General features: G+C 34.8%; 1 pseudogene; it reads right to left on the bottom strand.

Annotated features, from left to right (window-relative positions):
• Window positions 1–415: 415 nt before the first annotated feature.
• LOC111156163 lies at window positions 416–12,065 on the bottom strand (annotated as a pseudogene).
• Window positions 12,066–13,221: the final 1,156 nt, after the last annotated feature.

Raw genomic sequence — 13,221 nt, 5'->3', positions numbered from 1 at the left:
GTACAATACTACAGTAAAACTATTTTTGAGTAACTAATAATAATATGCAGCTATTTAAATAATAGGACTTCCAGGGTCCAGCTTTATGTGTTTAACATTTTTTTTCCTCTTAGTATTGTCTTTTCAGTAGTTAGATTACTATTCCAAATAGTTCACTAATTTATTATTTTTCCAACAAAGACAGATAAGTCTCAGGTAGCTAAATGCCTATAATATTGCTTCTTCTTAATATAACAAGATGATAAGAGCGAATTTTTTTTCCAAATGATGCATCAATGAGGCATGTAATATGTGTTCAGCTCTCCAGAGAATAAAAAACTGCAACCAAAATATGGCAGATTAAAAGACCGTGGCAGCATCACGAGGGGTTGGGAGGTGGGAGGGACATACTGCTACCGAGGATCTCCACTCCAGCTTAAATCATTTTCACCGGGAATGGTGTCTGCAGCTGGAGAATACTATCTGACCTCCAGAGATTGCAAGTCGTACTTTCACAGTTGTCTACTTTGCATTTGTCACTGATGTCCCTCTTCTTACTACCAGGAATTAGATTTATAGAACTATGTGCCAAGGGAACTTCTTGCAAAGCACCACGGTTGAGAAGTTTTCCATATCGTGCTCTCGTAAACACATATTTTGCCTTTGCTTACCCTACCGTATTTAATAGGTATTGTGATGTCTCAGATTTTTCTCTCCTAATTTTGAAAAGTTAATTAAAAGAAGTGGGAGAATGGGATGGAGAGTTTCTAACAACAAGTCAAATTCATTTGAACAGTAAAAATAATTGCTGTGCTAAATTAAGGTGCAAGCACATGCCTGCTGTAATTGGTGCATACTTATTAGAGCTCTTCGTTTGCAACCTCTCTCGGTGTTGGGGCCCATGATAACGTGGATACTTAAGGGAAAAGTATGATTAAAGATGGTGTAGTTCATTCAGTAAACATTTCTTAGTGTTTGATGTGACTGAACTGAGCGTCACATATGATTTTACACTTTTATCCTTCCAGACAACTGACAGGTCCCTAATCTCCATCTTAGAACCTTCACTCAGCTTGAACTTTGGCTCATAAAGGTCATTTTTGAACCACTTGGGACAAAGAGCCGCGTCCATGAAATCCCACTGAGTCGATAGATACGATAATAGCTTTAGGCACATTTTCTTAAGACCCAAGGGGAAAGACAATTTCAATAAATGTAAAACTATGCCATCTACAATCCACACAATATCTTAGAAAAATCTCATAGGAATAAATCTTCTCTTTTCCTTCAGGCAAGAACCTCCTTAACAATAACAATGCAAGACACTATTAAGGGCATAAGGTACTAACTGTGGCAAAAAAAAAGAAAAAAAAATCATACACACAATCTATTAGACAGAGCTCCTCGAACACAAAAAGAACATCCATTCATCTAATATACCCCCTTGCCTCACAACTACTTGTGAAACATGTTCTGAATATTTAGACCTTAAATTGTTAAAGAAACTATGAATTGTCTGAACCAATTTAATAATGTGAAAATGACTTAGATATATCATTCAATTATGGAATGCTTTAAATGTAGTTCCTCTTTTATTTTCTTTTTACCTTTTAGTCTCCAGCTCATAAAAAAAAAGAAAAAAATCCTCGCAGGTTAGATATGTCAGGATAATTAACAGAAGGTTCCTTAGCAGCAGATGTCTGAGATAAGTAGTAAAGGGCATTCTCTTCCCTTGACATGCCATCAAAGGGAAAAACAACGAATATTTAAATGAAAGAATTGAAAACTATGTGGATGCATGTTTTAATATCTGAATAATTAACATATTTTTAAATCATGACTTAAGCTGTAGGAAAATTAAGAGATCTCATGATCATGTTAATATTAATTTTTCTTGCCAGCCACAAATTATAGCACTGTCTTTGATTTTTTTCCCTTCCCTCAATATATTTCATGATGCAAAGGAATGCTTCTTGAAAGTAAAGTATCCCCTCCAGCGAAATATTTCACTCAATTTGCCTCAGAGAATTCCACTGGCAGGGGAAAAAAAAAAAAAAAGATGCTTTGGAAAAACTTAAAATTCAACAGCTTAAAAGTATTTTTTTAACTGATGTTTCAAGCAAAATTTTTCAATGAGTCACATAACTGAATTCCAAAATTCAAATTTTTATTTTAATATTATACTTAAACTTTATCTTAATATTCTATATTTTGTGCCTTTCTTCTTTTGCATTTATTTTAAATAGTAACGTGAGTGCAATCAACTGCAAATCCCATCCTCTGATATAATCTCCATGGAGATTATATTAGGAAGGGTTTTCTTGTTTACTTTTAAAAGGTCTCCTAAATATAGCTGGTGCCAACAGAGAAATTCTTCTAAAGGTAGTATAGGGATTTTAATCTGCCCCTTACTAGGAAGTGATGGAGGCTAATGCAAATAGCACTCATCTGATTCTGTAAAACTCATAATAAGAAATAATGAAGCATCTGGTCGACAGCAAAAGGTCAAGGAAGAAACATTTTGAAATGGAAAGTGTATCAGTCCCTCTGGCAAAGACTTAGAGGTTGGCAAAGACTGTTGTTGCTTCAGGAAGCTTTTGTCTCTCTTATTGAGACTTAGAATATATATTCCTCCTTGTGCTTAGTGTTGCATACAGAGCAGAATTAGCTCTTAGTATTGGTAACAGAGCATGAGCGTGGTCTACCTTTTTTCCCTCAGTAGTCGAAGGCAGTGATTCTCAAACTTTGCTGCTGCTTAGAAGCACCAGGAGAGCTATGAAAACTTGCCATGCTAATGAAACCAGAGACCCTGGGAACCAATCATGGCTGTTTCGGCAGGTACTGGCAACGTGAAGCCAAATTTGAGAACCAATGATTCAGAGCTTTCCAAAGGCACAGGTAGATTCAAATGTGTGTGGCCCTGCAAAGGTAAGCACCCATATTCCATACTGGCTTTAAAAAGGGCCTAGGGAATGATGCAGAACTGGTAGAAAAGTCTTGAGTAAAAGAATGGGGTGACAGGGAACTTATTCCTATAAACACTGGGTTTAGATTTGCAAAAGGGTTTCTCATTCGGAATATATGGCTTAATTTTTTAAGATGGGGATTTAGATATAAATGAGATTCCTGTAACTGAAGGTTCCTGAATATTTACTTTTTGGGAGATTATCTCCATTTTGGCAAGTGAGAATGTTTCTGGATCCTGGAAAGAGCAAACTTAAATGATAGAGAATCAAATTTCTCAATATGCTACCACTGATTTCAAAGTTGTAGCTTCAGGAAGAATGCCACCTGATAAATAACAAGAATATCACTAAGAAGTCTAGCATTTTAAAACCAACCTGCCCACTTATGGGTCATGTACATCAACTTTTTTTTTCTTGTTTTTCTGGAAGTTTTCAACTGCTAGTACTTTGGTCATGTAAACACTCACACACTCATCAGACATGAGGTTCACATGAATGCCTCATGGGTTGGTTTTTACACCTTGTCTTAAAATCTAAAGGAAACCAATTTTAGAGTTCATTAGCATATCTAATTTATACAAAAGAATGGTAGGATGATGGTTTTGAAAATAGTGGGTGTGTTGCCTCTCATGGCTGATATTACAATACAATAAATCCAAAGTACTCACTTTACTGATTTTCTTAAAAAGCAGAAAATTTGTCATTAGCTTAGTCTGAATCTATATTCTGATGCTATTTTATATATTTGAAATAAATTAATGTTATGAGGGATTTTTTTCTCCTTAAAAATTGTCTATCTTAAATCACTTTAGAATATTCTAAGACAACTTCACAATGTTCTGAAGTTACATAGTGGTAATAATTACACTCTATAAGTATACCCAAAATCCTTGTGTTGTACACTAAAAACATGTGAATTATCTGAAATGGAAGAAGATTTTGAAAATTAAGCATGGGTAGAAGATGAAAAAAAGCATTTATTTATTCCAACTAAGCAGGAGATTGAAGATATCTATTTATTCATTCAGCCTTGATTATTGATTATTAAACAGAAACTCTGTTCTAGGCACTGTATTGGACCATGGGATTATATAGTGAGTCAAAATAGTTCTAATCCCTATTCTCAGGTAGTGTACATTCTAGAGGGAGACATAAACATTAAATAAGCACACACAAATGTTAAATTGTGACAAGGAAAGTACTTTTAAAAATAGAGTATTATAATATATGGGGATTTAATATTTTCAGAGAAGCCAAGGAAGCTTTTTCCTAAGAAAGGGACACTTGATTTGACATCTGAAGGTTAAATAGGACTTAGCTAGGTAAGAGGGGAGGAAATAGTGTATCAGTCTGAGAGAACAGTACTGATAAAAACACTTGACAGAACCAATCTTGGTGCTTTACGCAATAATGAGCAAACGTCTAATATGACTGAGGCAAGAAGAAGGATGGTAATGGTTGAAGATAAGACTGGAGTAGGACAGCAATCCAGACCCCATAAGTCCTTATAGATCATTCTCAGTTGTGCCTACCTATGAGCAGTGGGAAATTACAGGAGAATTTTAAGCAGGAATATGATATAAGTTGATTTGTTTCTAGAATAGATTGCTCTGGTTATTTTGTGGAGAATGGGTTGGTAGGACACCAAAACAGATAGGGATAGACAAATAGTATAGGTTAACAAATTAGTAGGCTATAACAGACAAGGCAAGAGATGATGACAACTTGGCCCAAGAAGCTGGTGGGGGAACCAAGGACATGGAAAGATTCAAGAAACATTTAGTAGGTAAGATCGACAGAGTGTATTATTAATGGATTGTTTAGGCTGTTGAAGAAGAGGGAAATCTCAGAAATGAGTTCTAGTTTTTTTAGCTGGTGTAACTAGATGGATCATGAAGTCATTCACTGATTAGAGAAAGGAAGCAGTGGACGTGTCATGAATTTAGTCTTGGTTATGTTGAATTTGTGATGGTTTTGAGCTAGTCAAGGAATGTTAAACAGTTTAGAAAATCTTATGAGTCAGAAGCTCGGAAAAGATGCCGGACTTGGAGTTTAACTTTTATGGATCATCTCTATATAGTTGGATCAGACCATCTGGGGAAAAAGTCTATGTAGAATGATAGTTAGAGACGGATTAGATTTTAGGCTCAAGGAATTTAACATGCAATAGACAAGCAGAGGAGGATGAGTCCAGCAGGAAGGTAAAAAAACATGAATTATATGGGCATCTGCTTTTCAAAAGCTCATGTTAGACCACTTTGCTTTTTATAAGAAGATTACATTAGTTAGTACCTTTTCGGTAACTGAAAGAAATCCAAAGAGGATTTATGAAAAAAGGTGGAAAGCAAAAAGAGGATTTAGCATTTGTGTTGCAGCGAGACATTACAGAGGCAGCACACACCCCAAGCTGCAAGAGTGTCCCCACCAAACTCCTTCTCTGGGAACTACACTAAGCATGGAACCACCACAGCTTTGAACTGTGTCTGTGAGTCTCTGTGCTTTATCTCAATTTATTTTGGGCCTTCATTAGCAAGATGTGTCCTCAGGTATCAAAAAAACCTGGGAGAGGTCATTGACTGTGTCTGGGAATGCTAAAAATTTTCCCTATGTACAGAATTGTTGAATCACTGTATTGTACACCTGAAACTAATATAACATTGTATGTTAACTATACTGGAATTAAAATAAAAACTTAATTTAAAAAATTTCTGTATAAATTAATGGTAATTGCTTCTTTGCTTTACACCATTTCCACTTACAAAAGTTTTCAGGGGAATGCTCTACTTTCAGAAAGCAGAGGAAATCTGTGTCTCAAAAGCCAAAGGGACAACAGATTTTAAGGAAGACATGGTCAACCATGTGGAGTACTGCTTTTGGAGTCTGATGAAGACTGAAAAGAATATTCAAGGCATTTTATGTCTTTTATAAAATAGGTTGGAAGCCAGAGTGAAGTAGTCTTAGAATGGAAATGTAGATTAAAAACTAGAAATAGCGAGTAGAGTTAACTCTTTCTAGAAAGAGTGAAAGGGTTAAGATTATGAAAAAGAACATGGATGTGGACAAAAAAAAAAGAAAAGAAAAACTTCTTATTTACATTTCTAAGAGCATCAGTGTAAAAGTTTGGGTTCCACATGAGGGTTTTCTGGGAAATGTTTACAATCAGTGGGGAAAGAAAGTGGAGTGAAGGTTTCAAAGGTACATAATACCACTGGGGACTGCTCACAATTATTAAGATTATTTGAGTTTCAAAAATAAACCGATCTTATATTTAGCATGACCAAGTTTACTGGATAATGGATGATTAACACCTTTAAGCTGAATCCTTAAAAAGACGGAAGTCATTTTAATAGAAATATATTAAAAATGTATACTCCCCTGAATTGTTAAATGCAATGTACTGGTTGTAATTTTAGTTCTATTACATGACTTGAAATTACTACCACCATTAATCATTCAATATGTTTATAGATGAGTATTTTCCTTAGGGTTTATCATAATTTGTTGGCCTCTGTATTATGTTTCTCCATTTACTTTTTAATTTTAGCTATGTAGATCTTCCTTTAAAGTTTGCCTTTCTCCTATTGCTATAAAGAATCACTTTTCACTATAATAAGCAGGTGATTCTTGAAATTTTTTTTTTTTTATGTTAGACATTACTGCTTTCTGGAGGTTAAAATGCTATGTAACGTAGAGGTAAATAGGTCAGAGAGAGAGACTGAATCTTTTGTTAATGAGTAATATTCATGCATGTTGGTTCTTGAGATAAGTAGTTTTACTTACTTTTTCTTTAGAGGTCTTATTGCTTTCTGGTACTTTATGTGTTCTGCTTGAAAACATGGGAGTGGGTTTTCTTTATTTGTGTTTTCAGTGACGATTACAATACCTAACACATTAAAGATGTTACTTTTTTATTGTTATGTGTTTTTGTTTTGGTTATTCATTATGTTCCTGTATCTATATAACTAAAGCACAAACCTTGTTTTCACTGTAAAATTGTGTCGATGCCATTTAAATCGTTAACATGAGGAGATTTCTTGGGCTATACATCAGAATCCACTGTTACTCAAGGTTCAGGAGAATGAGAGAATGGAAACTCAGGAAGGCAAGGAGTTTTGTCTTTGTAGGTTTTATTTATTGTTGTGTTGCTGCTGCTGCTGCTGCAGTTTCATAGTATATTTTTAACAATTGTCCTTTTCTTTCCTACAGAATTGATGAGGAATGGAATGAGTATTGGAGACGTGATCATGATACTCATTTTCTTTCTTCTTATGGTTTTTGTGAGGATTAAAGGTAACAGTGCATATGGACTTTCTAGTGCTTAGTGAACACTGTACAAATGTTGAGTATCGTTTCTAATATCACCATCAAATCTATACTTGTGTCATTTCCTAAATGTATTTGATGAAAACAAACATTGTGGATGAAAAGAGCAAGTCTGGACCTGTTACATGATTTCAACTTCGTTATTTTATTTTTATGGGTACTGAGGAGTTTAGTTAAGGAGGTTGAGGAAAAGAGAGTCTTCTTGAAGACCGTGGTATCACACATGAAGAGAATAAAGATAAAGCACAAATGATGGGTGTGTTAGTGTACAGGAAGGAGAGTTTTGGATTTATAGAACTCTTATTTTTCTAAACAGATGTCCTCATCATGGAAGTTATTGTAGTCTCCACTTAACCAGATGGGATACGAAACTCCCTGTTGTGTTCAGAACTGGCAGGGCTCATTAAGTTGGCTTTAAATTGGGTATTAAGGGAGGATCTTTTGCTTAGCCCAAATAATCTCAACATGCACAATGAAGAGAATAGGGAGTTCTACAAGCTAAGATGAAATATAAGATAAGTGATAAGTAATATTAACATACTGGACTTAATTGTCTATAAGTAACTACAAAGTAAATGGGAAATTAAAAAGATTAACTGGAAATGTTTCTAAATGATGGAGAATATGACCTGTTGAGCATAATAAAAATGGAAAGATAACATTTCCTTAACTGGAATACCAAAACTGGTAGGTGAAATATACTCTAAAACAAAACTAAGAGGAAATCAAACTTGAGGAAGAAGCATTATATATGAGATTAAAAAAAAAACAACAAAAAATCGGGGAAAAGTGGCTTGTTATTTAATAATGGTAATATTAGGGTAAATCTTTTGATTTAAAGATACAACAGAAGAAAATAAAAGACTGTAGTAGGTATATACTAAAACATCGGTGGTGAAAATTTCAGTTCATTAGTCTTTTAAAATTCTAGAGCAGGGACTTTTTTGGACTCTTCAAAATAAAAAAATACATATTCAGATAAAAATGAATAATATTTATGTACATTCATGTAATATTCAACAAATATATGAGTTGATAGGCATAAATCAATGAAATGGAGGTAGTATTGGTAATAATAAAAATTATTTTATGATTTCAAAGTAGTAAAGAAACTATAAAGGTACTGAACTTATTGTACTAAATAAAACTTATTTTCCTTTACTGGACTTATTTTGCTAAACAAGTTTTACAGGGGTATATGTAGACAGTTAATAAGTTTAATGAAAAAAAATGGGCGATTGGATATTACCTACATGATATCTGATTTAAAGGAATAAACTAAATTGATTAGCCAAGCTTTAACCTTTACAGTCTAAGAGGTAGCAGACCCATTAATATTTATGATTTATACAGAATATCAAATATTAATAATAGCTACTTTAATATATTAGTTTTGAGCAGAGGTCTTAAATCTCTTTATTTACAGTTGTGTAACCTTGAACAGGTTATTAATTCCACTACTACCTCATTTTTTCTAATCTATACAATGAGAATCTTGCTTGTCTGGATTTTTTTGGTAGATAATTCCTTTATAGACTTAACTTGGTGTTCAGCTCATAATGGGAGCTAAATAAATGATAGCTAAAAAAATAAAGTTTAATTTTATAATTACCAAAATTAGTCAAGCCAAATTTTATTCTAGAAATATGAAATTAGAAAGAACAAAATAAAATCATAATGATTTACACCTTCACATACTATTAATCTTTGCCAATATATTAACTAATTAATAAAGCTAGTCTTTGGGAAAGCAGAGTATCACTTCAACCAAAGTAAAAGAGGGAAATGAAACTCAGGAAAGTTAAATCACTTGCTCCAAATCACAGATAAATGAGAATAGTTCTGAAACAATGTGTAGAAATTGCCAAAGTATTAGCTTTGTTAATTTCTATGCCATTTGGGGATCTTGAGAAGTATATCTTTAAAAAAAATATCTAATAGTGGAATACAAAGGAGTTATACACTTAAGGAAGTGGGAAATATATTTTTACCCCTAAGATACAAATGCAGTGATCTGAAGGGACACCTGCACCCTCATATTTATACCAACAATGTTCACAATAGCCCAAACTGTGGAAAGAACCCACATGTCCATTGACAGATGAACAGATAAAGAAGATGTGGTGTGTGTGTGTGTGTGTGTATACACACACACAATGGACTATTATACAGCCATTAAAAATGAAATCTTGCCATTTGCAATGATGTGGATGGAACTAGCTATTATGCTAAGTGAAATAAGTCAGTCAGAGAAAGACAATTATCATATGATCTCACTGATTTTAAGAATTTAAGAAACAAGGCAGAGGATATAGGGGAAGAGAGGAAAAAATAAAACAAAATGAAACCAGAGAAGGAGATAAACCATAGGAGACTCTTAGTCTTGGGAAACAAACTGAGGGTTGCTGGAAGGGGTTGGGTAGGGTGGCTGGGTAATGGACATTGGGGAGGGTATGTGTTACCGCAAGCACTGGGTGTGGTATAATACTAATGATACACATATCTGTACCCCGGAAACAAATAATACATTATATGTTAGCTAATATTAAGTAGGAAATATATTTTAGATGTTGAAAAAATATGTTTCTTAAACACATAACTTTGCAATGAAGGATTTTAATTTACTTTAGCTTTAAGACAAGGGTATTTATGTATCATAGTTATGGTTATAATAGTTGTAATTGTTATGTATATGCATAGCATCTTCTTACTTTAATTGTGGGGGAAGGATGCCCTAGTAATACAATCAAGAGATTCGGTTCACAGCAAAAGTAAAAAGATCATAGCTTCTGGATTTGATAAAAGATAAGCCCCAACAATTTATTTCTAACTCTTTTCTATATTCATGCTGTAATTTACTTAGTGCTAATTAATAACCAGGTGCCATGCTAGCTTTTGGATTCATAATAAAGATCCCAACCAGATCAAGTCTTTCAGTTTATAGATTTCCCCCTCTTCTGGACTATTCTAAAATTACTCTCCCAAGCACGCCTTTTCACAATTTCTTCCTCCTTTCCTTCCTATGAATCTAACTATCCCCTACTCATGTCTCCCCTATAGACACAAATAGAAGTTTCTTTGTAAAATCCTGGCCATGTAATAGTCCAATTGTATTATTTCTTCAAATGATGCTAAATTATTTTAACTCCTTAGCCTGATGCACAAGTTGTTTTTTTTTTTTAATATAAGCTTGTCCATTTCCTCTCTAAACTAATATTCTTCTCTTCCTTGCATGCTTCCTGTGTTCTCACTACACTGAGATTTCACAACTCTGTTGACATGTGATGTGAATGACCCATGCCTTTAAGCTCTTACCCACATTTCCTCTATCTGGATAGCTCCTCCTCTTCTTTTTAAAACGACGTTCCCATTCTCAAGATTAAATCTTTAACTCTTTACAGTATGACAAGTATTTTCCTACTGTCCATGACACATTTCTAAAATATCTATAAAACATCAAATTTGCAGAGTAGGCTTCAGTTTGAGATTAAAGGTCAGCTTCTCTGTCAATCCTAATAATTCCCAAACTTGCCTAATCTACAATAATTTTATGAAAATTAGCAGCTTATCACTAATGCTTTCCTGCCACTTTCATTTTTTTTCCTTCTCAAACATTTTTTCTTTTTTAAACATTTTTGTAAGACTGTAAAGGTAGTTTACAATTAATGAGGCAAGCAATTAATCAAACTGCTGAACAGAGAAAAATGACAACACTAGACAAATGGGATGGTTGATTGGCCTGCTATGCCACTGATAGTCTTGGCATCAGTGGTTCATTTGGGGTGGTCAGAGTAAAATAAGCAAAGAGTCAAATTATTGCAAAAATGAATGAAAATTGCGGACAGTCTTCATTGCTAAAAATGGCTTTCAAATATATCCTGTAATAATTCTGCTAAGGACTTTGTACTGTCTACAGAGTCCATCCAGCAGTCCTATGAGGAAGTAGTCAGTAAAGATCTACTTTACAGAGGAGTAAGCTGGTAGTGCCCTCAGTCACACAGCTATTTCGTGGCACAGTTAAACTGCAAGTCCTGACCTTTTTGGTTCCAAGACCATTTATAATTATTCCCTTCCTGAGTGGTGTTCGTTATTCCCTCTTCTGTGCCTAGTGTGCCCATTATCTTCATTACCATATTGTTTTTCTTTTCTTTTCTTTCTTTTTTCTTTTCTTTTTTTTCCCCTATTCTTTTCCTTTCTCTCTCTTTTTTTTTTTCTCTCTCTCTCTCCCCCTTTCTTTCTTTCTGCATTCAAATCTTGTTCATAACAAGGCAGGATCTGGGGCTGGTTTTTGTAGCTCCAGCTGGCCCTCCAGCTGTGTGGGGTTCCTGGGACCTTGCTGAAATGCTTGTATACGTGTCCGCCCTTGCGTGGACAAGAGAGCAAGATGGTGCCACAGCCCTGGGGGAGTCCAGGGTGAACTGGTCAAAAGGAAGGATCTTGCCTCCAGCTTGGAGGATGCAGCCCCAGGCCTGGCTACTCATGCGCAGGACGTACACCTTCAATTTTGGCACCTCAGGGATACGCACATCATTGATTATACTTCCTACAACCACAGCTGTTTTGTTTTCCTGGCCAGGCAACTTCCTATTCCAGAACATCCGGGAGAGGGAGAGAGGTGGCAGGTTGGTGCGACTCAGGAGCAATGTCTTCAATACAACTTAATTAAAGGGAGAGTTGCTTCATCAGGCCAGAAACCTCTGTGCACAGCTTAATCAACAGTTTCAGGTAGATGTCATGGCTCTTGGGCTCCTTGTGCTGAACCTCTTGGTCCTTGCTGTGGTGGATGTGGACTCCCATGATGGTGCTGCCTGTTCAGCCAGGTCTGGAAAGAGAATCCTTATTCTTTCATTCTTGGCGGTCACAAGACACATTAAACTGTAGACCTCTTCCAGAGTAGTCCTGAATCTAAAGATATGATAACCCTAAACATTGTCAACTCTATATGCCGAGAACTTCACAGCGATTGCTGAATAGATAATTGAGCAGGCGAATAAATTAAAGAAATAGAAATGTGTATGATAAGAATTATTGCATGTATAACCACAGGGTGGTTCTTTTTTCCCCAACTTACAGACATTGTGGGGAGAGCTCACTTGGAATACTGTTCTATTATCCCTCTGTAGGGAATATAAATCCAGTTCCTCAGTGTAAGGTGGAATTTAAATAAGGCAGCATATGCTTTCTTGTTCCATCAAAAGCAGTAACTTACAGAAATGAATGGGACAATAAGGGGATATGCTTAGATTTTCACACTAAAGATGCCTCTCATCTCAGTGTTTTCTCTCTTGCTGAAGGTACCAGAGAATATTTTGAAGAAAGCAAAGATTTAATCCTCCCAATTGTTGGTTTCAAAGGGCTTAAAATATCATTTCCATACTCCACTGCTAAACTACTTTGTACATCTCACTATTGAATTTTTAAGGCCCTGTTAGAACCTGTCTATTTAGCATCTGTAATCTCATCATGAAATATCTAATTCTGTGTATTTACCCCTCAATATGTAATGTATTAGTACCACAATAAATCCTTTCAAGGCTAAAAGATATCCTCCTTTTACTACCATTCAGGAATACATCAGTCAACTTAGTTTTTTATCCTTTTTATTCTCTCCATGAGTTTAAAACCATAAGTAAAATTTATAATTAAATGTGTGGAAGTATCTTTAATCATTTTGATTATCTTTTTCTTATTCCCTCCTGCCTTTCTTGGGACTCAATAGCAAAAGATTCATGCATTTTTCTAGACCAGTGGTTTTTAAAATATTAACTATGTTCATTTTCAGGCATGAAGATATCTATCTATACTATGATCTTTTCAGCTTTGCTCTATGAATCATAATAAGATCTGTGGTATGAAAAATACAAACTAAGGGCATTTTTTTTGTTTTATTTTGTTTTTATAACAAAGTTTCAACCATGTATAGTACTTTTGATGTTTCTTATTGTAACAGTTT

This window comes from Enhydra lutris, unplaced genomic scaffold (assembly GCF_002288905.1).
Source record: "Enhydra lutris kenyoni isolate GAN:26980312 unplaced genomic scaffold, ASM228890v2 scaffoldscaffold3, whole genome shotgun sequence".
NCBI lineage: Eukaryota > Metazoa > Chordata > Mammalia > Carnivora > Mustelidae > Enhydra > Enhydra lutris.
Note: the sequence above shows the minus strand (reverse complement) of the source record. Positions and strands in the feature narration are given on the sequence as shown.